The sequence below is a fragment of the Phoenix dactylifera genome, chromosome 12 (assembly GCF_051530095.1).
Source record: "Phoenix dactylifera cultivar Ajwa chromosome 12, Ajwa_hap1_PhDact_Kaust_v1.1, whole genome shotgun sequence".
Classification (NCBI taxonomy): Eukaryota; Viridiplantae; Streptophyta; class Magnoliopsida; order Arecales; family Arecaceae; genus Phoenix; species Phoenix dactylifera.
In genome coordinates this window covers 10,996,324-11,023,584 of record NC_143201.1, presented here as the reverse complement: position 1 = coordinate 11,023,584, position 27,261 = coordinate 10,996,324, and the positions used below count along the sequence as shown (strand labels likewise).

Below are 27,261 nucleotides of genomic sequence, written 5' to 3'. Positions count from 1 at the left end.
CAAAAATGATTTGCATCAAATCACAAAAGCAGGCCTAAAAAGGCAAAGTATTGATACCATGATTCAATATGCCACAAAGCTTTTAACTTAAACTTATAAATTATAAGATGGGAGCAAATAATGCATGGTTTATTCAGATACTTAACAAGTTAGACCATATTTGATCAACAATCAACTAACCCGAGTCATGATACGTTCAAATTATTATTATTATTATTATTTTCTTAGCATACCCAAAAAAATAGCAAATTCTATCCAAGGGATAACATAATCATATCATGATTGACCTGAGAATCAACAAAATCTTTCATTATTGAACAACATAGTCTTTCATAATAACATGTTACCAAAACACAGTCAATATTTTTGACCAGTTTAGATTGACTCAATCCATCATACTTTCGCTGCGCAACTCTGATCAATATTCTCCAAAATTTCTTAATGATCCCAGATCATCAGCATTTTTATTTTTATTTTTAATAATATCCAAGCAAAATTTTATCCTTGCTTTCCAAGTACACTAGGTCATTATTAACCCTTGAGATAGTTGTCGTATTTGTACCATCATACAATCAAGTAATCATATTCTAGATCCAAATTTGAACTAAGCCAATTCTAGTTTCCCTTGACAATTCCATTATACAAGTTGATATTTATTCCAAGCTTCGATTAAAAGATTCTAGATTAACTTACTCAGGAGCTTACTCAATCATCCTGAATCTTTTCTTTTAGGCTAAACTCATTTGGCCTCTCATGAAATCCCACTTGCATTTCTCATATGGTGATACAAAATCCACAATCAACTTATGGCCTTGATTTATAAATTTTTAACTTACAAGAATCTAATAATATGGTTCAAAGATTTACAAGAAATTCCACCAAGATATAAGCTCTATGATTTTACATTGAGATCAACTCCTTAAATAAGTAAAATATTTTTATTTGCAGTACTGCAAACATTTCGGGATCTTGTAAATCTACTAGACTTAGAGAATCTACTAATAACACAATGATATCCATATCGATCAAAATCAAAAGTATTATACTTTCCAATAATCTTTTTTTATATTATTTTTAACAAGGAAAAGCATCAAGAACTTTTTCAAATCAAACAAGTCCTATTTTCGACCAACCCAAAAACATTTTAATCCACCAATATTCTCAAGATTTACTAATTGACTTTCCATCAAAATATCAATCTTAATTGTTTCAAGTCTCAAGTAGAGCCAAATAAGAACTCTTAAGTCTCATCCCCAAGTATATTTTTCTTCTATATACGAGCTCCATGCATGATCCACATACAGATTTCAATGAATATTTCTAGTCCAAGCTTTAAACATCTTTTTATAGATGAATCTTAAATTGCTACCAAAATAATTAACTTTAACTAGAAGCAATATCCACAGTGCCTGATATCAAGTTAAACTTCCCAAATAATTACATTGCACGATAATATCTCATGATTAATATTCCTTCACTTAATTTAGTCAAAATCTAATTAATCATTGAAATACAAATTGCTCTACCAAGAAAACTCTCAGAATAACTTATTCACACTTTGGTTACAGCCATAATTAGGTTGCATTTTAATTTTAGCATTTCAAAATTCTGATAAAATAATATAAATTTATCAATAGCAAAAGCAAATAAATATCTTCGTCTAATGGCCTAATGTCCACCCATCTCTCAAACTTTCCGACGAATCCTAAAAATCCTAAAACTTAAGCTCCATCAGAATTATTTCAAACACAATCCCTAGGAATCTGAAACCTGGCTCTGATACCACCAAATCTGTCACGCCCCGAGCCCGAGGCGCGGCAGACGCCGCACGCCCGCACGGCGGGCCGCACGGGCGCGCAAGGCAGCAGATCATATCAAAGCAGATACAGCTATTCAAAGATGACATAATTATTTAAATTGTTCAAAAGCGGTTTTACAAAATTTCAAATAACAAATGCTTACGTAAGTCAAATACTTTCATCAATCAAACTAAAGGACTAATAACTGAAGGAATCGTCGGAAAATCTAACGCACTCCCCAATCCCGTGCGATCAAGCCTCTGGATCTGAAAAATGAAGAAAACAGAATAATGAGCTACACTAGCCCAGTAAGCAACAAAATACCCCAGAGTGGGGTCAGAGCATATCAGATACAGGATAATGTCTGGAATAAATCATAAATAACATCGTTTTGTTGTTTTCAAAACTTATTATCATTTTTCCAAAAACTCTTATACCAGAATCTCAACATAATAGGCTACGGCCACGTAACCCAGTGGCATGGGTTGCACAGAGTGCCAGAAACCACTATTGTTAGTCACCGGTGGAAACGGTGTCCAGAAACCACTATTCTAATCACCGGTGGCGCGGTGTCGAAACCGGTTCCTCACAGATTACAAGTCGACAGGTCCAACGTATAATCCCCATTGGCGGGGCCAGAATAGAACAGAACAGATCATAGCCATGCTGAGAATGCATAAATATAAAAATAGATTTCATAAACTGTACAGGCATGTTTCACGGAATTCAGAGCATATAATATGATTTTCAAAAAAAATTTAACATGTCTGACCCATTTTACTGAATGCAAAACATATATCAAAACATAATCAGTTTATTAAATAATTTAGAAATCACACTTGAAGTATTAAGTTACTTACCTCTTCTCGCTTAATACCTACTTCAGGTAGGCGGATCAGGTTCACCTGTTAACATTTAATTAATTTCTTTGTAAATTTCAGAGCTAAGCAAAACCAAAAGTAATACTATTGGACATGGCCCAACAGGGCTCAGAATTAGCCCATAATGGGCATGGCCCGATAGGGCCCATATCGGACACGGCCCAATTGGCCCGCATAGATCCAGCCCAATAGGGCCCCCCAAAGTTGGTCTCTAATGGATTATTTATGCATTGCAGGGGCTAATACTTAATTACAGGGTACTATTCTATAATAAAACTTGAGTGAGGGGACTAAATAAATATAGTTGGGGACCTTTATGTAATAAATCTTTCCTATAGGGATCAAATACAAATTACAGGAGTCCCTTTTGTGAAATAATATACTGTCAAGGGCTTCACTGTAAAATTCCATTTATTGGCCAAACGGGTTCGGGTTTCGGGTTCTGGGTTTCGGGTTCAGGTTCTAGGCTTGGGTCTGAACTGGGCCCAAGTTGGGCCCACATGGGTACTGCCCTACTGGGCCCAACCGGACTGGACTGGGCCCAAGTTGGGCATGCAGGGGACTGGGCCCAAGTTGGGCCCGCAGGGGACTGGGCCCAACGGCCCAACAAAGTGCCCACGGCCCACAATGGGCTTTCTTCCTTCCCCAAACCCCCCTCCACGAACAGGGGAAGAAGGAGAGATGGAGGAGAGAGAGGATCGGCGGGGTGGCCGGCCTGGGTGGTCGGAGGCCGTCGTCCAGTCGACGGTCAGCCGGCCACGGTGGCAGCCGGTGGCTGCTGCGACGGCCGGCGTTGAAGAAGAACCGAGAATGGTCTCGGTGTGGGCCGATGCAAAGGAGGAAAACATGCTATTTGGCATGGAATCAAGGCAAGAGAGGGCTTACCGACGGTGGCAGAGGCGGTGGGAGGAAGATCTCGGCTGCCGGTGGCTCGATCCGGCAGTCAAGCGGCGGCGGCGGCACTTGGAACCGAGAGGAAGCAAATCTCCAAAACAGGGGAAGGCTTGCGGAGGGGATTCGGACGGCGATCGGGCGGCACCGACCACTCGAGAGGCAAGAGCCGGGGGAGGAGAGGGAGGAGAGGAAGAGGAGGAGACGGAGGAGAGGGAGGAGGGCTCGGGTGATCTCCGAAGGAGGAGGAACGGGGTTTTATAGCCTCATTGTAACGGCTCTCCGCCGCGGGAATTGCGGAGGAGGCGAAATCAGCGGCCGTGCGTGCGGCCGCGAGGTGGACGCGGGATGACCGCGGTGCAGCCGCGGGATGCCCCTCTGTGCCCGAAGAAGATGGAGGGGATCGCGTCTGCGATCCCCTGCTACGCCCCTTCCAAAAGAGGAAGACGGGGCTGAAGTCGGCTGGGGCTGCCGACTTCAGCCCGAATCTCACATCATGTGTGGCCAGCATGAATCTGGGCAAGGGACGTGCATGTAATGACTTGTCCTGTTCATGAGGCCATGATGCCCTTTTCTTATATTGGTTTGTTTCAATCTTGCCAGTGCATTGGGATGTGTTCATGTGATATCCAACCAAAGATGACACCTGCAGCCCCATGATCTAACCAATTGCTGCTGATGCATTCTGACTGGTGTAATGAAATCCACTTTTCTTTTCCAGAAAAGTACGGTTGCGAGAAGGGTTGTTGAATCAGAAGCCAGTAGACACGTAAACTTTAGATCCATGTCTGAGAGAACTGATGTGCATTATGAAAGTTGTGATGGCTTTCTATGGAAAATGTTTTGTTATTAAAAGGTACCTCTTTTTCTATCATTTGAAGAATTCATTAAGTTGATAAAAAGAAATTTAAACATTATAGAGTCCTACAGAAAGTTAGAAGAAAGAGCTAAGCTAGCTACAACAAGCATTATGCCAGAAACTTAATTGGTTGTGTCACTATAGTAGAAGATGAAACGAGATTGGGATTTGGGAAAGCAGTGTCATTAAAATCCATTAAACTATCTAGCATTTATTGAAATTCCTCCCCGAGCAAAAGCTGAACAAGTGGCTTGAATAGATTAGAGTACTTGTTTGAGAATGCTAAGAAGATGCCGAAACTATAATTCTTCCAGGGACCTGTTAAACTTTTATAGTATGAGAACGCATTGTCTTCGTGGAATTGACTTTAATAAGCCAGCCTATAACATGATAACCCGAACTGGAGTAGGTGACTATAGTCTACAAAGTTTTCCTTCCTAAGGTAACTAAACAAAGTTTGATGGAGGAAAACATTAATATAGGGGAGCTGTGGAGATTGAACTGTTGGAATTAATTTGATAATATATATACCCTCATGCTTTAAGCTTATTATGGTTTAACTGTCAGCTTCAATGGGCCATCAGTTAGGGATTTGCTCAGGCATTGTTTCAAGAAGCTTAATGTTGAGGGTTTAATCACTTGTGGAGTCTTGGTGATAGGAAAGAAAATATATAAATGGTTGGTTCAAATTGGAGGTAATTGTCAGCAAAAAGACATGTTGGTTGTAATATCTGGACCATGGCCCAGATTCACTGGACCATGGCCCAAGCCCTGTTCACTTTAGGAACCGCCTTAGCGGTCGCTCGGATGAGAACGAGGGCGCGAGAGGGGCAGCGGACTCTCCTTTGCCCCGGTCACACGCACTCTCTCTCACTCTCACACGCTCTCTCTCTCTCTCTCTCATTTCCAACGCTCTCCCTCCCCAAAAGCTCTCCTACGTCTCTCTCATGCTCTTCCTCTCTTATCTCTTCTTCCCCTTCTTTTCTTTCTTTTTGTCTCTTTATATCTCTGGGCTAGCCCAGAGAGATTTTTACCAAGCCACCTCTTGCCTCCCCCATTATAACAATAATTAGTGTAAAAAATAGGATTTTAGAATTTTTGAAAATTTTAGAAGGAAATTTTTGGAATTTTAGAACTTTTTAGAAATCAATATAAAAATATTATTGCAACACTGATTTAACACACACATGTGGTTTTGAATTATTAGGTCTCGAGAAACCGTAGAGAGTTGACTAGATTACCTAGGTGTGACATTTGCGAGATAAATAGCATTTACACTTTATAATATTTATTTAAGAATAATTATGCAAATTGATACCATGATTCCGAAATAAAATTATATATGAAATTTTGCAATTATATGAAGTTTGATTTATCAACAAAAATTTTGTTAGTTAACTGCACAATTGAAACATCGTTATAGGATCAAACATGTAAAATTAAAACCGTCGTAGGTTCAATTCTAAGACGTAAGAGAGGTATTGAAAATGAAAAGAAGATTTATTTATTTTTATATATGTGTGTATCACCTGGCTCTTAGCATGATGTATGGATCTGGGATATGATTACGTGATCTAGACCATAAGAATTAGATGCGGCCATTTGACCCAGACTATAGGGGTTATATGTGGAGTGACCTAAGCCGCAAGGATTAAGTGCGACTATAGTCATTAACTGTAAAGCAAAAACTGGAAACTGGATAGCCAGGTATAATTGCGTACAAGTATATAAGTGTAAGTGTAGTTGATTATAAGATTGGATACTTTACTCTAATTATATGTATCATTTCATTTTGTTGATTCTTTTTGGAAATGAAATACCTTGTTTTAGTGTGTGGATATTATTGAAAGAAAATGTTATAAAGTTTACTTGTATTAATGTATCATGTTTGGTATAATTTTATTGAGCTAAGTTACCCGATATAGCTTGATCCAGTTCTATAAAGGCTAGTCTGGTATTGGCATATTGGGGAAGTACTAGAGGCAAGGCCATTTTGATCTAGTTGACCAGTGTATGTATAATATTGTGTTTTCTGGATTATGTGTAAATAATTTAAACACTAGAAGTTGTGGATTGTAAAATTTAGAAGAACTCTATGTTATGGCTTGTGGTCACGCATATGATATATATGATATTTTGGTTCAATAGTTTAGTTGTTCTGATATTTACTATTGATGGTAAATGAATTGTATAATTTTCAGATTATATTGAATTCATTGAGAGAAGGAATTCCTTGCATGCTTATAAGGCCGGCCCCTGTGAGTATGTGGGCTGTGACGCCCTTGACTCGCAATTCTGTGTCGGGGGTGTCAATTGGTAATGTTGGAATTCCTTGTGGACTAATCAGCTCAGAATACAGACTCATAAATCGAAAATTGAGAGCTAGTGATACAAAGAAGAATCCATTAATTCCATTAGGATAGGTTGTCTGGATTATTGATAGAGTAAGTGTCACAACATGTGAGGCTATATCTGTTATGGTTCAGATCTTGGATGTAGGACACAATCTTCTTATCTAATTGACATTAGTCACTGCATGTTTGTCAGATCTGTGTCTTTCTTCTTATGTTTGTTTCATTTCTGCAACTGTAACTCATGCTTGTTTTTTTTTTTTCCTCTTGATCCTCATTTATCTCTGTATGTCACAAAGATGGTCAGAATAAAGAGATCGCATGAAAATACTTTCTATCTTTTCAGTATTTGGCCTTTGAAAGGAAGTAGTGACATTATACCTATAATCTAAAGTGTTTGCTGATTCTTCTGTTGAACATTTTCAGCTTGTTGTCACTTGTGACCTCAGCGTATGTTACAACAAAAAATTTATTTCATGTTTAAACCTAAAATCCTTGAATCATGAATAGGGAACTATAATGTTTGCTAAGCATGTCCTAATTTTTTCTGTATTTAATTTGGTCTATCTAGGTTTGAGTCCATCTATCATTAGAACTTATAGTTTCCTTCGAACTTCTGAAGAGTTTCGATTTGCTTCTGATAAGAACTGAAGTTAATGTTACATAGTAGTTGTTCTGTAAGTGCCTTTGATCCCCAGGTTTTCATAACAGTTAGAACTGAACTATGTATCTAGAGACTGGGAGGTATTTGCATAACTTGTTGAATCATTAAGTAAAAAAATAAAAAATAAAAAAGGGTGCAACCTGATAGACAAATACGTATTTACATGCATTTCTAATTTGTGTAATGTAGCTTCTCTCTATATATTTTATTGTCGAATCAAAATACTTCTAGATGTGGTTGTTCTCCAAATTGAGGAAAATTGTCAGTCTCTGTTAAAAACCTGAACAACCATTTATTAGACAAACAATTCCTGCCACAAAGAAATCAGACTAACGATTGAGAGATAAAATTCAATCCCTGTCAACTTACGCAGTTGCTTTCTTCTAAACTATTTCAACTCTTGTCCACTCATGAAATCCGAGGATTGAGGAGACTAATCATGTAATGTTAGATTTTTTCTTCCCCACAGTAGTAGCATTTCTTACATTTTCATATTCATAAATCTTGGCAGTCCAATTTTGGACTGTTTGTGGTGGATCACGGGATTGTCTAATCTTCATCAAATATATAAACAATGAAATACCATCATGTCATAATGATGATAAGGATGGTTCCTACAATGCCTTCTTCCAGCCTTGTCTTCTTTCAGTAGTTTCTATAGATCTAATGTAGTTAAATTACTCTGGAACTTAAACCAAGTAACTTAACTTAAATATGCTTATGTTTTGTCGGCAGAGGTAGTAGAAGGCATGACAATTTCCCCAGGAAACAGGACGGTATGGCCGCATCTAGGTGGAGCTTTTGTGACCATTAAAGCTTCCTGGGACAAGAAAACATGACGAGCACTACCCAGCGCATGGATATCAGCTTATCTACTTTAAATCTGTTGCCAGATGTCATTGTGGAACGTGACCCATAATCAACAATTAATTCTGGCTGGCATTTGCTTGAAGCCTATATTGGTTCCATAAGCATCTGCACATTGCATGAAGGTATGCCTTAGATTTGGTGATCCGAAGGATGCAATATTAAATGTGGTCTATAAAAGTTGTTATCAACTGCATCACTACAAAAAAACTTGTCTTTTTCGATGCTTTTTAAAACATATATCGACGCTTATAAGCGTTGGCAATAAATTCTAAAGCATTGCAAAAGTGTCGGCAATGTGAGCGTAAAAATTTTATTTGCCAATGCTTTTAAAAAGTATCAGCGGCAACGGACGCTATGCCGATGCTTCGTTGATTTCCCCCGGCCATGATGCTTAACAACGGTTGGGAACATCTTGTGTTAGTGATGAAAGAAATGGTAATAGCAATAATTGTAGTGGACTAAGGAATTACTTGGAGAAGCTTGCAGCAAGGAACAAGAAGCGACGGGGAGTAGAAAAAGGTCGCATGGAGTTTTGGCCTTGCGTCATGGAGATCTCTAGTAGATAACTTGGAATACGGATAAAGGGGTCTCGTATGATGATTTAGAGCGATGTGATGGCGGCCTTTTCTTCCAGGTAGTTGTAGACCACTGGTATACGTTGCTTCATCTATTGGTATGGACAGGAAATTAGTGCTCGTGAAGTGTGTTCGTGTGAGGTCCAAGCAGAAAATGACACCCCTAGCCCAAGTTCAACTAATTTCGGTTCAGATTCATCCCCTTACTGGAAGCAGCTAATCTCTCTCCAAGGACTGGGCTCATGGACATGCCACTGCAGAGCTGATGTGAACATCAGCTTTTCTGGATAACGGCAGCCATGGAGTATCTATTCAAGGAGTTGTTCTAAATCTTGCCAGGTTTTGAACAGCGACAGGTGATACCTGAACTGTTCAATTCTTACAGGTACCAAGCTATTAGGAATTGCTATAGCTTATGGTTGTTACACTGGTTCTGGATGACAAGTTCATGCTATGTAACCTTTCCTTCTTCACCATTATCTAAGTGGCTTATGAGGTTGAAGTTATTAAGAAGCCAATATTTGTATATAATGCATGTATAACTGGGACCAGTTTGATGACAACTAGAGAGTTGCAGACAGCTTTATAAATCAAGAAACAAAGATAATAGACATAGAGCTTTCTGGTACATTGATACCCCTACCATTGTTGTCGCGCTGAGGTCTGATACAGAAGTATCTCTAGCGTAGATGATAAGTTACTGCTGATGTTATCATTAGCATTATTTAGCACTAACAGGTTATTACTGAGTTCCTAACAAAATTCTTTGTCCAGAACAATGTGGTTTGCTTAGATATAATGTTCACATACATTGGAATACGAGGCTTATTGTGCATGATTGGTTTTATTTAATGCAAATCAATATTGCAATTGTTTTTCCCTTTTGCATTGGGGATGGGGGGAGGATGAGGATGCAAGGTAACTTTTTTCTATTATATTTGCATAATTGAATCCTTCTAAAATATTGCGAGGCGACATACACTACTGGAAAGGAGCATTGCTTGCTAAGAGATGCTCTGGGTATGCTCACCTTTTATTAAATTCCCAGGCACCATGTTCCCATGACCTTCCATCTCCTTTCTATATTAAGAAGGATCTGATTACAACCATTGGGGGAGAATCTCTCAGTAATTATATATTATGAAAATTATTGTGGTACTATAGTTTAGAACGAAATAGGCAGCTTATGATCATTGTTTATTGATTCTCTGATTGCTTTACTGTGCTGGCTGTTCTGTAGCAGCCAGTATTTTATATCTGAGATGAGATGATTAGAGCAGGGAATCTCTTACTGTTCATCTAATGAGTTTCAGAAAGTTTTTCCTTTGTTAACACAAATCATATCTATAAATCATGAACTATTGCTCTTTTTTGGTTGGAGTATAATATAACTGGAACATTGGAAATTTTGCCGTCTTTCTATTGCAAAATAAAACCTGCAGAAGCAATCTTATTCTTCCTAGAGCGTGTGATTCATGCGGCAATTACATTTTATCCACAATTTTTATTCCTAATCAAATAATGCTCCTTCTTTTGGCTGGGATCTCGAATTTGAAAGTCAAAAGAATTTGTCGATGCTAATGTATGCATTCTCCTTCCTCGCCTGGTTGCCCTTCCCTCCGGCTGGATTCCTCGTGAGACAGATGTCCTTTTTCAATTTTTTTGTTAACTTCTAAAATGCTCCCTATTTTTTTAAAAAAAATTGAAGATTGGGGAGCAGTTCTAAACCCACCCCTTATCCTATACTCACCCACCCCTCTCCACCTGGCTTCAAAGCCTAGATTCCTGGGCAGACTAGTAGAACTACATAATAAAAGCTAAGTCAATAGTGGAGACTCTTCTAATTCAGCTCCCACTCCAAGAGAAATTATATCCTACATTGCATGCATCAACATGATCGTGTGCCATAACAATCTCCAAGATGCAATCCTATAGGCCAATCACCGAGATGAGTGCATGATGAATGAGACCCATAGGAATACGTTTTAGTGATTGGCATAGTGCACGACCACAAGGTGCATGCGGCACAGGATATAATTTTGCTCTCTGGTGGCTGCTAGCAGCGATCGTATCATCCAAATGGAAGTTTGGTGATAAATATGGATCATTATAATCTAATTTTTTGTTTTCTGATAAAATAAAATCAAAATTTTTCTTAAATATTTTAAAATAACCATTCTATGCTTCGAACACCGATGATAAAAATAACAACTGTTTGCTGAAAGTGACAAAGTTAATAACTGATGTCTACCTGATTATTCTTCAAACTTGCTGAAATCCTGAGAGGATTGTTGTAGTGGCCTAATTCTCTAGGCTAATGGGCCGGCCTGAAGAGACAACGCCCATCTACCCTGTCGAAAAGAGTTGACCGATCGTGGTCGACCAAATGTGGGATGGTAGACAAGGAGATTCCAACCTCCCCCGATTGCAGTGGAACCCTAGTGTTTTAGGGTAATCCAAAGACCTCAATAGATAGGACTTCTACCTATTTAATCTTCTCCTCCTCTATTAAACCAATCAAAAACCTCGAGAATCGACGCCAGATTCAAGTTTTTGTCTAGATTTCTTGCTTTGGATCTTCACCGAAGAAGCCATCGGATCGTCTCGTCGAACCGAGGTGAGTGTTCATCACCTTTTCCTCTTTCTTTTTTTTTGCTAAAACCGATGATTCATACTATTCGGGTACGAATGCACCTAGAAGAGTCAGCATACAAAATCTCCCGGATAGCACCAGGTAAATCACCCTCACCGACCCATAGTGAGCCGCCTGAGTGGCACGCAACAAACGCCGCCACCCAGTCTGCCGCACCATTGGCCTCCCGATATACATGCCCTGCTCGAAAGAGCACCCCCCCTCACCATCAACCATATATCCCGGAGCAGTGGGTGAACTGCCCTATCGCTATACGGGCCCTTCCGGACCCAACTGATCACAGTGGCCGAGTCTCTCTCCAGGATGATGGAGCTCGCCCGCAAAACGGATCGCGCATATCGCAACCCCATCCAAGCTGCCCGCAGCTCTGCCCCTGGAACTGAGATGTCGAAGATCTGACAGCCTCCTGCTGCCACCAAGCGGGAATCCGGGCCCCTGATGACAAACCCAGCACCTCCCCTCCTGCCGCCATCCTGGATTGAGGCATCAAAATTGACCTTGAGGAAGCTCGGGGGTGGGGGCTCCCAGGTGAAAAACACCACATGAGGAGCTGCCGAAGCAGAGTGGGGGCCTCAGATGTCCCGAGCTATCATAGGTCCAAGGTCTGAGTCAACATGGAGGAACTCCGCTGCCTGCGCCCGAGCCCGCTCCATCACAAACCACGGGGACAGACTGATATCACCAAAAATACGGCCATTTCTGGCCAACCAAATCTGGTAAGCTGTACATGCCGCTCTAACGGCCAAACATCGCATCGGTGGGGATCTAGACCAGCCCCGAACCTCCTCCAGGAAGCTGTCCCTCCGGCTCCAGACACCCTCCGAGAACCCAGACAGCCTCCAAGTCCTCCTCGCCCAGCCACACTGGAAGAGTACATGATCCACTGACTCGTCCACCTCGCAGAGCGTGCACAAGGGGGAAATGCCGACCCCCCGTCGACTCAACTCTGAACTAGTCGGCAGGCGATCCCAGGCCACCTTCCAGAGAAACAGTGCCACCCTCTGGTGTAGGCCAAACCTCCATACCCAACCACAGTCCCTACTCAGCTCAGACCCTGCTGAAGAACCCGAGAAACATCACCAACACTGACTCTGGTCCTACAAGTGGTACTCCAGACCCTGACATCCGGACCAGCTGACCCCGGGATGGGAAGAGCCCGAACGCGCTCCACTAGGTGCTCCCCAAATAACTGACCCAGTCTGTCCTCATCCCACTCCCTCTCGCCTGGCACGAGGAGGTCACATACCCGGAGTCCCACAGCTAACTCAACTCCAATCATCGTCGGCCACAAGCTCAGCGGGAGAGCATCCACCCATGGGTCCTCCATAACATCAATGGACCTGCCATCGCCAGTCAACCACCTGGAGTGTGCCTGAGCCATAGGCAGATACCTCCCAATCTCCCACCACATAAAGGAACTCCTCCGGCTACCCCTCACCTGGCCCACTAAGCCTGCTGGACCATATCTCGCTGACATGACCTGACTCCATAGTCCATGTGGCTCCAGAACAAGCTGCACAGCACGCCTCGCCAACAGTGCCTCACGCCTAGCCAGGAGAGACTGTACCTCTAGGCCACCCTCACTCAAAGGCGTGCAGACTCTCTCCCAGGCCACTAGATGAACTCCATGGCCCCTCCCCAAAGAGCCCCACAGGAAGCTCCGCATCAGCCGCTCAATCCCTACCAGCACTGTCTTCGGCACAACTGTGTGGGCCATAATGTAAACCGGCATGGAGCATAGCACTGACCTGACCAGCGTCAGCCTGCCCATCATAGAGAGGGATGAGGCCCTCCAACCCTCAAGCCTACTCTGTACTCTCTGCACCAGTGTGGAGCACTCCGCCACCCGCAACCTCCTCCCAGTAATGGGAACTCCCAGGTAATCTAGTGCCCCCTCCTGCTCCTGCATCCCCAAAATCACCCTGATCTCCCGTCGCACCCTCCGCTCCGTGCTCGGACTGAAGAATATGGCTGACTTTTGGAGATTAATCCTCTGGCCTGACGCCTCACAGTACTCCGACAGCACTCTCTGGAAGGTGCAGGCCTCACTAGGTCTCGCCCTAGCAAGCAGAAGGCAATCGTCTGCAAACAACAAATGAGAAATGGGCCGGGCGCCAGGGGCTGGACTATAGGCGGCCAGCCCCTGGTCCTCACAAGCAGCATGTAGCCAACGAGAGAGAACATCAGAGCAAATAATGAATAAGTATGGGAAAAGAGGACATCCCTGGCGAAGCCCCATAGTAGCTCTGAAGAAGGGAGATGGCGTACCATTGACCAAGATGGAGAAACTAGGCCCTTGCACACAGCCCAGGACCCAGTCAATCCAGATCTGATGGAAACCAAAGCTCTCCAAAGCACACCTGAGGAAGTCCCAACGAATCCGGTCGTAAGCACGCTCCATATCCAGTTTCACAGCCATCAAACAACGCCTCCTCGATGCGCGCTGTAGATCTCCCATCATCTCCTGGGCTAGCAATATATTATCGGAAATGCTCCTCCCCCCCACAAACGCCCCCTGCTCCATACTAATCAAGCTAGGCAACAAGGCCCTCATTCTCCCAACCATGATCTTCGCTACTACCTTGTACAAAGAGGTGCACAAACTAATGGGCCTGTAATGACCCGGCTCCGCCGCATCCTGACGCTTCGGGACCAAGGTTATATAAGTAGCCTGCCAGGCATCCGCCATCACCGCCCGAGCGAAGTATAACTGCACAGCAAGAAAATACACTTTCAACGACCATTTTCGGTGACTAAATGAATAGTGGTCGCTGCAAATAAGGCTATTTGCGACCAACATCCTTGTTAGTTACTGAATGATTATCCTACACCGACTAAATGCATATTTGGTCGTGGAAAATTAAAACCAAGTTGGCGGGGTGGAGGTAAAACATTTGGCGACTAAAGTTTGGTCGCTGCAAATAAGGCCATCTGCGACCAACATTCTTGTTAGTTACTGAATAATTGTCCTACACCGACTAAATGCATATTTGGTCGCGGAAAACAATATCAAGTTGGAACGAGTCCAATATTTCGCGCTGGCTGGAGGTAAAACTTTTGGCGACTAAATTTTGGCCCTTAAAGGTTCACCTCCAGCGACTAAAAAAAATTTAGTCCAGGAAAACTTTTACGAATGGCGCCTTTTTTCGATGAAAAAATTGGGCAGAAAGTTTGAGTTTTTTAGTGACCAAACTTTTGGTAGTGGAAGGTTCCCGTAAAACCAAACGATGTTGTACTAGCCCCTGTAAGATGCTAATTTCTAAGTTCAAAAAAAAAAAAAAAACTGCTTATTTTCAAATAGTGCCATTTAACACCTTAATTCACTTAGGCATATCCTCGTCTCTTCGACTGAATCTCAATCCCACAACTTTTCTTCATACTTAATTTCTTTTTTATTTTTATTATTATAATATAATTTTAAAATCTCAAGCTCGGTGCTTGACTCCTTGTCAAATAAATATACGGATCGACAGGATACGTGGCATGTGGACGTCGGAATGGAAATCCGCTTAGAAATATATAAAATTCTTGGACATCCTACGGGCAGGATCGAAAATCCGCTTAAAAATAAATTTGCACACATCCTTGTTAGTTATTAAATGATTGTCCTACACCAACTAAATGCATATTTGATCGCGAAAAATCAAAACCAAGTTGGCACGAGTCTAGTATTTCGCGCGGGCTGGAGGTAAAATTTTTGGCGACTAAATTTTGGTCCCTAAAGGTTCACCTCCAAAGACTAAAAAAAATTTAGTCGAGAAAAGTATGCATGTAGGGGACGTGTGAGAAACCAAACAAACCTTAATTTTCTATTCCTCTATTCGGCTTTAACTCCTTGCCTTCACCCGCACGTCGCCTTCGCCCGTTCGCCCATTCGCTCATCTCTTCGGCGTCGGCGTCCCAAGGTACGTATGCATCCTTTGGAATTTGATTTAGCAGAGGCTGGGAGAGAGAGGGAGAGGGAGAGGGAGAGGTGGCCGGGGGTCGTCGGGGGTTGTCGGAAAATTTGGAGGCGAGGCGGGAGAAGAAGAAACCCAGGAATTTAGTAGAGGCCGGAAGGGAGAGGGAGAGGTGGCCGGGGGTCATCGGGGGTTGTCGGAAAATTTGGAGGCAAGGCGGGAGAAGAAGAAACCTAGGAGGGCTTCTCCTCCTTCGCCGCCGCCGCAGCCACCGGAGGGTTTCTCCTCCTTCGCCGCCGCCGCAGCCACCGTGGAGGGCTTCTTGTCAGGGCAGCAGGGAGAGAGAGCGAGGAGGTGAAGGGGAGAGAGCGAGGAGGCAAAGGGGATTTGGGGTGAGGGCCTTTTCTTGGGCCGATAGGGAGAGAGAGCGAGGAGGGATTTGGGGACAGTAGCTTTGTTTTGGGTGGAGAAAAACAGAGGGGAGAAAGATAGGGGTATTGGAGATGGACTTCACTTTTTTGGTTTTGGTCTTGGTTTTCCTTCCCTCATGTTACTCTGGATCCAGCTGGGCCATCGGGAAGAAAGATAGGGGGATTGGAGATGGACTTCTTAGAGGGTGGAGATTCTTTTAATTTTTTCTTCTCCTTTCTGTTTGGGTTGAATGGTTGTCGTGCTGTGATGTAGCTTGGGTATCGAAGGGGAGATGGGAGATGGTGGGATGGGACTTCTTTTAAAATAAATATTTTTCCATGCTTCTATTTAAGGATTATATTAAACTGAAGAGGCTTCTTGTCTATCTTTGTTAGATTCATGCATCTTTGTTGAAATAGTATTACTTGACAGCTATCTATTTTCATATCATTTTTTTAAACTATTTTGTACTTATTAAAATTTATTATTATTATTATAATAAAAAAAAGAAAAGGTCTCATTCACTGAATTTTGTACTTGAGGCCATTAATTGATGAGTTGAAAGAGCTTTGGAAGGATGGCGTACAAACTTATGATGCCTCTAGTGGAAGTATATTTAGAATGAGTGCTGCTCTCATGTGGACCATTAATGACTTTTCTGCATATGGTAACATGTCTGGATGGCCAACAAAAGGTTATTTGGCTTGTCCCATTTGTAACGAAGATGCTTCATCATAACGTTTGAGGAGTAAGATTGGCTATATGGGTGCGAGGCGTTTCTTGCCTGAGAATCACATATGGCGAAAGAGCAAGCTCTTTAATGGTAAAAGTGAGGACAGGTCAAGGCCACGAGAGTTCAGGGAAGAAGAGATCTTGGAGCAAATTAATTCAGGAACATACAAGCCGTTGGGCAAGCATCCAAGCATTAATAAGAAAAGAAAAAGGGGCAAAGATGATGACACGATTTGGGCCAAGAAAAGTATTTTGTTCGATCTCCCTTATTGGAAAACACTCAAGCTGCGTCGCAACTTGGATGTCATGCTCATAGAAAAGAACATTGCAGAAAATATTGTTGGGACATTACTGGACATAGATGGAAAATGCAAGGATACAGAAAAAGCACGCATGGATTTGGCAGATATGGGTATACGGAAGGAGTTACACCTAAAAAAGCGGACGAACGGATCTTATGAGAAGCCTCCAGCATTGTACAAATTGTCCCCGCAAGAGAGATAAGGGTTTTGTGATTTTTTGAAATCGATTAAGTTTCCAGATGGCTATGCGGCAAACATCTCTAGCTGTGTAAGTACTCAAGGTGGTAAATTATCGGGTCTGAAAAGTCATGACTATCATATTCTTTTGCAACGCCTTCTTCCAGTTGGAATGCGTGGGTACCTCAACAAAGAACTTAATACTACATTATTTCAGTTAGGCAATTTCTTTAAGCAATTGTGCTCCAAGGCATTAAAAATAGCTGATTTGAAAAAATTAGAGGGCCAAATTGTTCTTATTCTTTACAAGCTTGAGAAGATTTTCTCTCCTGCCTTGTTTGATGTCATGGTTCATCTAGCTATTCACTTGCCTCGCGAAGCTATTCTTGGAGGGCCAGTGCAATATCGATGGATATATCCAATTGAAAGGTAATTGTTTGCAATCGTATAGTAGGATTAGTAATCACGTATATTATTGTACATGTAAGAATTTTTCTATTAGCTTTGAGCAATTATTTATCATAGGTTACTCGGAGTTCTAAAAGGATTTGTTGCCAATCGAGCTCACCCAGAAGGTTCTATCGCTGAGGCTTATATTTTTAAAGAGAGTACAACATTTTGCTCAATGTACCTCGATGGAATCGAAAAAGTGTTTAACAGAGAAGAAAGGAATGATGACGGTGGTGATCGTGGCACGGGGTTAGCAGTCTTCACTCAAAGTGCCCGATCATTTGGGTTAATCCGAAGGGGACCTGATGTGCCGGTCAATGAACTCGAGATGGCTGATGGTTTGTCTTATACAATAGTTCAGAAGTGAATCAATATCGAGAGTATATTTTTTTAACTTGCTTATTAAGGTTCAGCTATTGCATATTTAGTTGTTTTAGACTTATATGTTACTTATACATTACGGAATGTCAAATAGGGAACACAAGAACTACATGCAAGGTGAGAGTGAAGTTGACATCACAAACAGACAATGCAAAGAATTTTCCAAGTGGTTCAAAGATCGCGTAAGCAAAATTAATTAACATGTAGGCACCTTGAGTTATCCTTGTATTTGAAAGTGAAGTAACATATTATGTTACTTTTTTGTTATAGATGACTCAACTTCGAAACCAGCGATCACCGGAAGCTACTGATGAATTATGGTCATTGGCCAACAGTCCTCGTTCGATAGTCAACATATATTCAGGGTGCTTTTGTAATGGCGTCCGATTCCATACCATCGAACGTGACAACCGCCGTAAAAGCCAGAATAGTGGGTTAGTTGTTAAAGGGGACCACGAAGGTGTTAGAAGTATGCCCTAGAAGCCAATCTGGCTGACACATTATTAATTCTAGGACATAATTTGGTACTTGACTTTATTATTATTGATTAATAAATGGGCATTCTTTTCATTCATATTGTTTATGTGTCTATGAATCGTCCGAGAAATTAATAAGATGATGATGCATATTCTCAAGAGTTGAGAATTTGAGTCATGTATCATTGGTGATTAATTTCTAAATGCTCCTGATCAATGGATCATCACGGGAACGGTGATCGATCCGATCAGTGCACAGATCACTTTCCTTTTGGATGGACGAGACTTGAGTCCACAGTGTAGGGACACTGAAGTAATAGTGCAGGTGCTTGTTAGAGAACAAGGGTACTGAGCGTGACCAAGACAAGAAGTCACTTGGATGTCTATCCACTTGTCAGTGACTTGCTTGATGTTGCAGTAGTATGACTGGTCCTTTGACCTGCGGTGCTTCAGCTACTTACAGTGAGGTTATTGTAGTTTGACTATACGTATACATGGTCTCTAGTCATATGGGTCCTTGTAGTGTAGATTGGCTGCATTAAGTTCACTGTAGGAGTAGGGTATGCACTTACATGGAATCTATCGACCTTAATAGAAGAGGAGTGATCCTATGTGATTTGTTAGACTGAGTTCTAAGACCTTGGCCAGGGCAGTAATATAAAGTGGAGAAAGAGTTTTCCACTAACGAACTCGAGTCGAATAAATCTTGACATATGATAGACGAAGGGGTTTGACGAGTTATCCATGACCTCCGTCCTGTAGGGATCCACAATAGTAGGACTGTATCACATGATAACTGCACCTAGAGGTTCATCATTCTATTCTACTGGGTAGCCACTATATGCTGCTAGGTGTCACTGGTGGATGGTGGGACTCACAGGGATTATCTCGATGATCGATAAATCCTAATGAGTAGAGTTGGAATCGTTCCAATCCATTGAAAGGAGTTTTCAATGATATTGTGATAGAGATCATAATATATCTCACTACCAGTCAGAGTAGAACCTATGGGGTCACACACACTAGAAGTATTGACCGATCCGATGGTTGAATCGTGATTAGGAATCACAAGTAATCAATTCGATTGATATTCAGTTGAAGAAGGAACAATGGAATTAATTAATTGGACTTAAACACAAATCCTACTTCGAGTAGGATTCCTAGAGTCCTAATTGGATTAGGACTGGAAATCCTAGTTGGAGTAGGACTAGAATTCCTACTTGGAGTAGGATTCCTACAATCCTAATTAGATTAGGAGTTTTGAATTAAAATTGGATTCCTACTTGGAGTAGGATTCCTAGAGTCCTAATCGGATTAGGACTTCGGATTCAAATTAGAGTCCTAATTGGATTAGGACTAAAATTAAATAAGTCCTAATTGGATTAGGGTTTCTTAAGTCCTAATTAATTATTAATCTCATGAATCAACATGACTCCTAATTGGGTTAGGATTGAAGAGTTCAATTGAGTCATGGTTCATTCAAGTTCTAATTGGATTAGAACTAGCATAGATTGAACCCGATTGATTCATGATTTGGTTAAACCCTAATTAGATTAGGACTAAACCATGAGAGGGGCACCTAATCCTCTTTTGAAGAGGATTAGGTTAACCAAGTAGAGGGGCATCAGCCCCTCTCCACTTTGTTAGGGCGACATGAAGAGAGGGGGCCGGCGCCCCCTCTTGGAAATAACTCAAGGGCTCCTAATTGTTAGGAGCCCTTCATACTTATTAAAAGGGAGCTAGGGCCGGCGCCCTAGAGAGAGCTTTTCCTCTTCCCTTGGAGCCGTGGCCACCCTCTCCCTCCCTTGGTTCAGCCGCCAGCAAGAAGAAGAAAAGAAGAAGCCATGGCGTCCTCCTCTTCCTCTTTTCCTCCTTCCAACGCAGGGAAAAGAAAGTAGGCTGCAGGGGCTTTGCTTCTTCCTCTTCTTCATCCTTCTTCTTCCTCCTCTCAAACACAATCAAGGGTTGATTGAAAGAGAGGAAATCAGCCATCCAAAGTTGTCTCTGTAAGGGAGCTAGCACCCCGGGGAGACAAGGAAGCTTTGATCGGTTTCTGCTTCATGTGGATACCTGTAGAGGCCGGAAACTTGAACGGCTTCAAGCGAACCTTCATCCTAAACCACGAACTTCAGTTTGCGGTGATCATCTACCCGCACAAGGTGAAGATCTGATCTTCTAAAAGTTTTTAAAACTTTTTAATCCTTATCTATCTACGAATGGTTATCAAACGACGTTCATGCGATGAACGTCGATCCCGCGCATGCCCCTTCCGCTGCCATCTGATTTTTGTTTTGAAATATCAGCGGCATGGGCGGGTTTCTAACAGTGGTATCAGAGCCTAGGCTTCGTAGATTAAGGTAAGGATTAATTATTAATAGGCTTAATAGATCTCAAAATTGAATGATCATGCATGCTGAAAATTTTCTGCATGCAGATTTTTTCTAGGGTGCTGATTTTTACATGCTGATTTTTATGTGATAAAAAGATGATTCTAATTGCATTGTTAATGGGATTACAAAGTTTAGAATCATGATTAGCATGATCAGCAACCTATGTCATGAGATAATCAGTTAGTTTTCAGATCTGAAAATTATAATTGCTGCATATGGTGATGATCATAGGATTCAAACCCTTTTGGTATCAAATGTAATGACCTGCGATGTGATCTGTAATGTCATGTAATTTTTCAGATGCTTACATGCATCTTATTTGATGTTTTGAGAGGCCTGCGTGCCTCCTAAAAGAAGATGTAATTTATTATTATTTTTATTTTACATCTGGTTGTATTTCTGTGATGTGATGTACGTCAACGATCAAGTTGAAAACAAGGCATGAGATGAACAGGGGTCTAAGCGGTTGATGGCGATTGGATCAAGAGTTGGTCAAGGATCGAATCAAGGAGGCTTGGAACCAATTCAAGAGTTGAAGACCAATTGATCGATTGACGTGCATGTGCTTGTAACACGACCTAATTAGAATCCAAGATCATCACCCATTTAAAATTTAGCTTTAATTATTGCTGCGATTATAACTGCCTGCAATGTGCCGTTTGCATGTGATGTGAATAAGAGTCGGATAGATAGGTTTACATGTGATGTAGCAAACCCAATTGAGACCTAAATTAAAACCTCCTCAATCAAGTCGAGAGTGAACCAACATGAGCAAGTCATATTAGATTAATTGATCTAATTGGTGTCTAGGAAAGCATGAAAGGTGGTTACTTAATTAGGACCTTACTCTCTGAGTAAGGGGAGCCTCCCACCTGCTTACCTGGCCAATTGTTCGATTACCTCTTATGAAGAGCTCAAGTTGCAAACACTAAGACCTGATTAACCAATATTAAGTCAATAGGTCTTCCACTGTAGTAGAGCTGCTAAGGCCTTTCTGATGTTGATTTGTCTCGGCTGGATACAGTGGTCAAGTTGCATCGGGGGGCTGGACCTCTCTATAGACATGAGATGTTGTAGGATAAAGGTGGGGTTGGGCACCAATAACTGTTAGGTGAGGACCCAATGACGACTTTATTTCTACGGTTATACGGTGGGTCTGACTTAACTAAGAAATGGGACCAATAACTGTTAGGTGAGGTTTTCATGGCTTAGAGACCAAGTTACACTGCAACATGCTTGAGAAGCATTGTACAAGAGTTGTACATTCATCAATCTATGTGTCACCAATAACTGTTAGGTGAGGTGGCATGTAAATCGGTGAGATCGCAGTACCCACTAGAAATCCTAGTCGTGTGGGATTTCCATTTTCCTACCAGGAGAGTGTGAGGAATTCGAGAAAATAGTGGGAGTTACATTTGTTCTAAAAGACCTTAGAACAGATTAGATCAAGTACAAAAGTCTAACTAGAATCTTTACTCTCTAAGGATTATAAAGTCAGCTTCTAGACTCTTAACTCATATCCTATAGAACAACCATTTGACCAAACCCAATTATAAAGATTGGCTCAGCAAATTTCAAAAAATAATTTTGAATTGTGAGAAATTCGGGTATATGCTAGACCATGGAATCCCCATGTTACCAATCCGTCCGATCACTGATCAGCGTAAGACGCTTGTTAAGTGGACGAACAATGATAATAAAGTTAGGTGCTGCACAATGGCATCCATGTCCAATGCATTACAATGCCAGCATGAGAACATGAAGACTGCCTGGGACATATTAAATCACCTGCAAGAGTTGTATGGTGATCAGAGTCACGCAGCTTGGTTTGAAGTGTCCAAGAGGCTCTTCAAAGCCAAGATGCACGATGGGCAGTCTGTCCATGATCATGGTTTGACCATGATAAAGGACTTAGAGAAGCTTGAGAAGCTTGGCATGACCATGCACAAGGAATTGCAAACGGATTTGATCCCGCAATCCCTTCCAGCTTCATATGAATAGTTTATAGTAAACTACCATATGAACAAGGTTGTATGCACTAAAATAGAATTATTAAATAAATTGGCAACTACCTTAGGGACCTTGAAGAAGTTCAAGGGGCATCGTTTTCGCTGTCAAGTTGGTTTCTACTTTCAAGAGAGAGTCTATTTGGAAGAAGAAGAAGCCTGCGAAGAAGTAGAAGACTAAGAAACACCAAGTAAGGAAGTTCCAAGAAAAATGCCAATTGCAAGAAAAAGTGTTTCCATTGCATAATGGGCGGCCATTGGAAGAGGAACTGTCCTACATAGATGGGAAGCATAAAGAACATGAAGGGTGACAGACCTTCAGAAAGTTTGTCAGATATGCTCAGGATACTTAGGGATTGTTACCTATTGCTAGCAGAAATTTAATTTCTGTATTTTATTTAACACAGAAAGATTTTTAAATTAAATTGATTCAAAATGGTTTTATGATTGACAGTCTCTATCACATACATATGGATGTATCTGTGAATATATTTGAGCAAACAGTGAATACCATAGGATCTAATAGATCCAAAAATGAGATAAATCTAAAGTATTTATGGCACCTCAGGCTTGGCCATATAGGAGAAGACAAAATAAACAAATTGGAGAAACATGAGCTTTTGGGCTCATTGACTTTCGAGTCATATTTGATTTGTGAATTCTGCCTTCAAGGAAAGATGGCCAAATTATCCTTTGTAGGACACAGGGAGGTCCACTGAAATACTTACCCTAGTACACACTGATGTGTGTGGCCCATTCGATGTGCAGGCTAGGGGTTGTAATTTTTTACTTCATTTTACCGATGATTACTCACGGTATGGATATGTGTATGAGACACAAATATGAAACTTTTGAAAGGTTCAAAAAGCTTAGATATGAAGTAGAAAAATAAGCACAAAAACTCATTAAGGTTCTTCGATCAGATTGAGGAAGTGAATACCTTAATGGAGAGTTCCGTAATTATTTCAAGGAGAATGGTATAGTTTCATAATGGACTCCTCCTGGTACACCTCAGCTCAATGAAGTGTCAGAGAGGAGGAATCGGACTCTATTGATATGGTCCAGTCCATGATGAGCTTTACTGATTTACCCTTGTTTCTTTAGATAGATGCCCTATTTTCAGCTATTTACTTGTTGAATAGAGTTCCCTCTAAAGTCCATTCCTACCGCACCATATGAGATATGACATGGTAAGAAACCAAGTCTTGGTCATCTCAAGATTTGGGGATGTCCGGCCCACGTCAAGAGACTACAGGCAGACAAGTTAGAGGCTAGGACCATAAGTGCTCGTTTTATAGTATATCCTAAAGAGTCATTAGGATACAATTTTTACGTCTCAGAGGATCACAATGTGTTTGGGAGCCGTCACGCCATCTTCTTGGAAAAACAATTTATCCTTGATAGAGGCAATGGGAGGAAAATTGAGCTTGAAGAAAAAGTCTCTGAAAAGCAACGAGTCATGGATCCTATCGAACCCATTAATACAGAGCCAGTACACGATGTCCCTCAACCACCTTGCAGATCAAGTAGGGTCTCCCATCCTCCCGATAGATACTTAGGTATACTAGAAGAGGATACCGAGAAAATGTTCCTAGTGGAAGATAGGGATCACACGCAGGATCCCAAAACCTACGACGAGGCAATATCTGATATCGATTCCAAGAAATGGTTGGAAGCTATTAAATCAGAGTTAGACTCCATGCATTCCAACCAAGTCTGGACCTTAGTAGATCCACCAGAAGGTATTGTACCTATTAGATGCAAATGGATCTACAAAAGGAAGATAGGTTCGGATGGAGAGGTAGAGACCTATAAGGCAAAGCTTGTGGCGAAAGGGTATAGTCAGCGCGAGGGCATTGACTATCAGGAGACCTTTTCACCTGTAGCCATGCTGAAATCCATCCGAACATTGCTTGCCATTGCAGTATTTCATGATTATGAAATCTGGCAGATGGATGTGAAAACAACTTTCCTGAATGGATATCTTGATGAAGACATCTATATGGAACAGCCTTTGGGTTTCACTTTCAGTGATGGAGATCACAAGGTCTGCAAGCTGCAAAGGTCCATCTATGGACTAAAGCAAGCATCTCGAAGTTGGAACACTCGTTTCGATGACGCAATCAAAACGTTTGATTTCATCAAAAACGAAGAGGAACCGTGTGTTTACAAAAGGGTTAGTGGGAGTACTGTCGTTTTTCTCGTACTGTACGTAGATGACATCCTCCTGATAGGGAATGATATTTCCATGCTAACCTCGGTAAAGGTCAGGTTGTCAAAAAGGTTCTTCATGAAAGACCTTGGGGAAGCATCCTATATTTTGGGAATAAAGGTCTATAGAGATAGATCTAAAAGGATGCTTGGCCTATCACAGAAGATGTACATAGAGGAAGTGCTGAAAAGGTTCAGCATGGAAAACTCTAAAAGAATCTCTTACCCCTAAGGCATGGAATTAATCTCTCCAAGAAGATGTGACCCAACACATCTGAAGAGATTCAACGCATGAGCAAGATCCCCTATGCATCAGCAATAGGGAGCCTCATGTATGCCATGCTATGTACATGTATGCTTATACCAATTGGGCCAAGAGTTTTAGGTCAATCGAGACAAATTTAGTAAGTCCAACCTTTTCAGCCAAGCAAGCTTATTCGAGTTGGGCTTCGGCTCAAGCTTAAGCTAGGCTTATGTCGGGCTCGGATTTGAAAAGAAATTTTAGGCTTAAGCCCATTCTGATGTTCAAAAAGAATTTTTAGGCTAAGCTTCGGCAAGCATGTGGTCTAGTTTGGCTCGACTCAATTCCAACCCTAGTTGGGGTTGCTACTAGTTGTATTAGGTGAAAGATTTGAAGGAAAAATAACCTCTCTCGATAACTAGAGTATTTAAAGGGAAGCTAACACTCAACACTTAAGAAAGGATAACACTTGCGACTAGATTTAGATAGATTTCAATAAGTTTTATTATTTATTAGGCTAGAAAGCTTTTGAATGCATTAGCCTAAATGTTTCCCAATGGAATCAATGATGGTCATCTCAAGACTAAAATTTGCATTATTGATTATGTTTTATGATGTATAAATATCTAGAGACCAAATCATTTGTTTTGAAGGTCTCTTGATCGTGCATTGATCAATTACCAAAGGAACAATAACAATTATATTATTGAATATATAGTTCATAAATCCAAATCACAAGTTGTAAGGACCCCATTTTTGTTACTTTATTAAGGAAAAAGAAATGTCCATATTGTCAATACCCTAATCCAGCACCATAGGCCCTTCAAAGGTCACTTGCATAGTGATATGCATCAAACATATATACATATACATATACATATACATATACATGCATGCATACATACATACATACATATATACATACATACATATATATATATATATATATATATATATATATATATATATATATATATATATATATATATATATATATATATATGACGTATATTTAAAAGTATAAACATTGTTGATTTTATATCTTTTAAAAGTGTTATTAAGTTATGAATCCACAGCATCTTATGGAACCTTAATTTAGAGTTTAGTATTGACAATTCTGCTTGAAATACTAAACACTATGCATTTGCCCTAACGAAAATTGCCTTGCTTGACATATGATCCCACTTTAAAATTTTAACGGTTAGTTTATTAGTCCAAATATGGATAATGTTATACTTTTTGGAATGGTGTCAAGTTAGGAGTTAATGCATTTTACAAAACCTGATTTCAAGCTTTGTGTTGAAGTTATAGCTGGTTTACTACACACCATGCAAAGCATGTGAAATAGAAGTCTATAGATATAGAGACATCCCAAGGTTTGTATAGCATCACTATCATCCCAACGTTCCAACATTACTATATATTGATTGATATGAGTATTACTCATACCCACTGCTTTTGTTAGATGACTTATTATGTTGCTAGAAAAAGATTAAGTGGTTGCATAACATTTTCTTAATTACTATCAAAAGAAGAATATGAATATTCAAATTTCTAAAGCGTTTATAAGAATTAATACTCATATCAATGCCTGTACTAATAAGTAAGAAATTTTAGAAAACCTAGACTTGATACAGGTATGTTGTAGTTTAAATCAGAATTGCGTAGTAGAAGCATAATGATTTGAATTATTTGATACTGGTCAGACAAGACGACTTTGGTTTGAGAAGTGTTACGACTCAATTTAGAAGAAGAATCCTGTACTCTTTGAACTATAGGTACGAAAATTTCATAGACGAATTTTTTTTAGGAGGGAGAATGTGAAACCTAATGGACTGGGCCTGGTCCACTTTACTGGCCTAACCCAAAGGCAATAGAGAGAAAGACTTTGTTGGAGTCTTCTTCCTCCATTCTGATTGTGATGATCGAAAGTTCAATCTAATCCAGAGACCATTTGGATATGGTTAGGAGAATGTATTTAAAGACGCCCTTCCTACTCTTCTGTGTTTATCCAAGGTTGAGCCACCGAATTCCAACTTCTC

At 40.9% G+C, this 27,261-nt stretch overlaps 1 pseudogene; it reads left to right on the top strand.

Annotated features, from left to right (window-relative positions):
• Window positions 1–16,859: 16,859 nt before the first annotated feature.
• LOC148700421 (uncharacterized) lies at window positions 16,860–18,007 on the top strand (annotated as a pseudogene).
• The last annotated feature ends 9,254 nt before the right edge of the window (window positions 18,008–27,261 follow it).